At 47.9% G+C, this 4146-nt stretch overlaps 1 long non-coding RNA gene across 1 annotated transcript in view; it reads left to right on the top strand.

Moving 5' to 3' along the window:
- LOC116543773 overlaps positions 1 to 4141 on the top strand; it is an 8122-nt gene extending 3981 nt beyond the window's left edge. Inside the window, exon 2 of the long non-coding RNA XR_004265693.1 lies at positions 3589 to 4141. This is a non-coding gene — a long non-coding RNA (uncharacterized LOC116543773). The remainder of the gene's footprint in view (positions 1 to 3588) is intronic.
- The last annotated feature ends 5 nt before the right edge of the window (positions 4142 to 4146 follow it).

The raw sequence follows: 4146 nt of genomic DNA, 5'->3' as shown, positions 1-4146 counted from the left end.
CACTCTTGTTACCCAGGCTGGAGTGCAATGGCGCGATCTCGGCTCACTGCAACCTCCGCCTCCTGGGTTCAGGCAATTCTCCTGCCTCAGCCTCCTGCCCAAATTTTTTTTTTTAAATTAGTCAAAAAAATAAAAACAACCCCAAACAAAAATTAGGGAGGTACTGTGGTGTGCACCTGTAGTTCTGGCTACTTGGGAGGCTGAGGAAGGAGGATCACTTGAGCCCTGGAGTTGGAGGCTGCAGTGAGCTCTGATCATACCACCGCACTTTAACCCGGGCAACAGAGCAAGACCCTATCTCTATTAAAAATAAAAAACCTGGCTGGGTGCAGTGGCTTACACCTGTAATCCCAGCACTTTAGGGGGCAGAGGCAGGCAGATCACAAGGTCAGGAGATCGAAGTCATTCTGGCCAACATGGTGAAACTTCGTCTCTACTAAAAATACAAAAATTAGCCAGGCATGGGGGCGGGTGCCTGTAATCCCAGCTACTCAGGAGGCTGAGGCAGGAGAATCACTTGAACCTGGGAGGTGGAGGTTGCAGTGAGCCGAGATCACGTCACTGTACTCCAGCCTTGCCACAGAGTGAGACTGTCTCAAAAAACAAACAATCCAAGAACCAGAAACCAAAAAACTTAAACACAGAATGACCACACGACCCAGCAATTCCCCTTCATATACACCCAAAAGAGTTGAAAGGACTGATACCTACACAGCGATGTTTGTAGTAGGATTATTCACAACAGCCAAATGGTGGGAGGAAGAAACCCACGTCCACTGATGGATGAACGGAAAACAAAATGCAGATCCTGTGAATTAACCTTAAAAAGGAAATTCTGATACATACTACAAAAACTTTGAAGCCTGAGGCTAAGTGAAATAAGTCATAAAAGGACAAATATTGTACGATTCCACTTATATGTATGGATTTAGAGTAGTCAAGAAAAGTAGAAAAATGGTTGCCAGAAGCTGGCTGGAGGGACAGTCAGTGTTTATTTTTATTTTGTTGAGATGGAGTCTCTCTCTGTCCCCCAGGCTGGAGTGCAGTGGCACGATCTTGGCTCACTGCAACCCCGCCTCCCGGGTTCAAGAGATTCTCCTGCCTCAGCGTCCTGAGTAGCTGGGATTACAGGGGTGTGCCACCATGCCTGGCTAATTTTTTTATTTTCAGGAGAGACAGGGTTTCACCATGTTGGCCTGGCTGGTCTTGAACTCCTGACTTCAAGTGATCCACCTGCTTTGGCCTCCCAAATTGGGATCACAGGTGTGAGCCACTGCACACGGCAAGAGTCGGTGTTTAACAGGGCAGAGTTTCAGCTGAGAAGATGCAAATGTTCTGGAGATGGAGGGCGGAACGTGATGGCTGCACGTCAACATGAATGTACGTAACGATACTGACATGCATACTTTCAATGATACATTTTCTGTTATATTTTACCACCATAAAAAGACAAGAAAGTCAGGTGGGTAATGAAGCTTAGTAAGGTTACATTTAAACACAAATGAGCGGCACTAGGGTGTGACGGGGATGGGGGTATATTATTAATGTGACTTATACTCAAATGGCCAGGAAAGGACTTTTAAAACATTAGGCAAGCTGTAGAAAATAAAGTCTGGAGGGCCAGGCGTGGTGGCTCACGCCTGTAATCCAAGCACTTTGGAGGCCAAGGCAGGCAGATCACCTGAGGTCGGGAGTTCAAGACCAGCCTGACCAACATGGTGAAACCCTGTCTTTAAAAAAAAAGAAAAGCAAGCCTGGAAATCAAATTGTAAATCATTTTAGTAATAAAAAATTTGGAACAGTGGCAAACAAATCCAAAGGACACAACAAAGACAGCAGGCAACATCCAACAGGCATTTGGAAAAGGGTGGCCACAGAATGGCAAAGAAACATGAATTAAAGACAGAATTGGCCAGGCGCGGTGGCTCACACCTGTAATCCCAGCACTTCGGGAGACCGAGGCACGTGGATCACCTGAGGTCAGGAGTTCAAGGCCAGCCTGGCCAACATGGTGAAACCCTGTTTCAACAAAAAAAAAAAATACAGAAAAATTCGCTGCGCATGGTACCAGGTGCCTGTAGTCCCAGCTACTCGGGAGGCTGAGGCAGGAGAATCACTTGAACCCAGGAGGCGGAGGTTGCAGTGAGCTGAGATCGTGCCATTGCACTCCAGCCTGGGCAATAAGAGCGAGACTTTGTCTCTCTCTCTCTCTCTCTCTCTCTCACACACACACACACACACAAAGAAAGAGAAAGAATTGAGTCTGCACAGTGACAAATGAAGCTTCAGATGGAAGACTGTCCCAAGGGAGGAGCGCAGAGACAGCCTCTGTGCTGGAGCCTGGGCTGGAGTTAAGTGATCACAGCTTGCTGTGGCCTTGACCTTCTGGGCTCAAGCGATCCACCCACCTCAGCCACCTGAGTAGCTGGGACCGCAGGTGCACACCATCAACTTGGCTAATTAAAAAATTATTTTTTTTGTAGAGGTGGGTCCTCATTATGTTGTCTAGGCTTGATTTCTTTTTTTTTTTTTTTTTTTTTTTTTTGAGACAGAGTCTTGTTTCGTTGCCAGGCGCCAGGCTGGAGTGCAGTGGCACAATCTCGGCTCACTGCAACCTCCGTCTCCTGGGTTCAAGCAATTCTCCTGCCTCAGCCTCCCTAGTAGCTGGGACTACAGGCACACACCACCACGCCCAGCTAATTTTTGTATTTTTAGTAGAGATGGGGTTTCACCATGTTGGCCAGGATGGTCTCGATCTCTTGACCTCGTGATCTGCCCGCCTTGGCCTCCCAAAGTGCTGGGATTACAGGCGTGAGCCACCGCGCCTGGCCGATTTTTTAAAAAGTCTAGATAACCCTTAATGGGTAGCCTTGGTTGGGAACCACTGATTTAGGGTGCTTCAAAGCCAAACATGAGCTCACAAAAGTCGAACACACTCACTGCAACAGCAGCTGGGGAGATGCCATGGAGAGGAAGCGGGATCTGTTAAACAGCTGTGAGGGCCTTGCACACTGGTATGCCCGGTCTGTCAGCTTTAGGCTCCAAAGGGAGCCGGACTGGGTGGGATGGACAGGGGGGCCATGAAGGAAGGTCTCAAATTTGCAGCCATTCTTGTTCGCCCTCCTTCTGAGGCTTGGAATAGAGTGATTCCACTGCTCTTAGTCCATACTAATTGCCTAGCAAAGTGTGGGATGAATTTCCCACGGTTTGCTACGCGATGCCTCAGGTTTGAAGGAGAGGTTCAGCTCAGATTAGTTGCATCTAGGGACTAAAATATAAACGCCAGGGCTTTGCATCAGAACCATGCAAGTTTCATCTGTTGCTAGTTACAAGAGAGCTGGGCCCTTTAAGGTGTGAGGCGGGCTGCTGAAATGTGCATTTCTAACAAGTTCCCAGGATGGCCAGGCTACATTTTGACATCACAATAGATCATGTGACGGAGAATGATCAGAGAAGGCTGAGGTAGTGGGGACAGGGACACCAGCACTTCTCCCAAGCTGCAGCTTCTGCGGATGTGTGCTGTCTGTGGGAAGTGTTTAGTATCACACCAGACATAATTACTCGTGCTGCATTTTCTGAATTATGCAGTCTTCATCTCAGAGTGGAGCCAGGGCAAAAGAGGAATTCAAGCGGGAACGAGGAATCCGAGAACATGCGACTGCTGGATGGAACAAGCGAAGCTTCATCAGTCCCCAAACTGATGAGCCCGCATGCAGCTCTGTCCAAAATGTGCTGAGAACACCAACGCTCCACCGTCCCGTACCATTCATTACACTGCAGGGAGGAACCAAGAATCTCTTTCCTTAATCTGGTATCTCAGCTAAGCAGGGCACTCTTCCCAGAACCTTGCCAGAGTCCAGTTTTCTGCATTCTGTGTTTGTTCTCCCTTCATTATGAACCCTGAGCAGATGAAGCTATTTTTTCCCCTTTCGATTTCTTAGTAACTAGGCCAAGTACAAGGCTCACGGGGGGATTGAATAAATACTGAAAACTTGCCTGCAAGAGGCAACATTCTTCTCAGTTGTTGAGGTCGTCACGGGCCAGGCTTCAATTGGTTCTTCCCACCCCTACTCCATTCCTTCTCAAAAGCAAAACCCCTGTAACTCGATCAAGACTGTTGAAGGCAAGGGAAAAAAAAAAAAAAAA

This window comes from Sapajus apella, unplaced genomic scaffold, assembly GCF_009761245.1.
Source record: "Sapajus apella isolate SASKATOON/1434 unplaced genomic scaffold, GSC_monkey_1.0 scaffold195, whole genome shotgun sequence".
NCBI classification, from domain to species: domain Eukaryota; kingdom Metazoa; phylum Chordata; class Mammalia; order Primates; family Cebidae; genus Sapajus; species Sapajus apella.
Note: the sequence above shows the minus strand (reverse complement) of the source record. Positions and strands in the feature narration are given on the sequence as shown.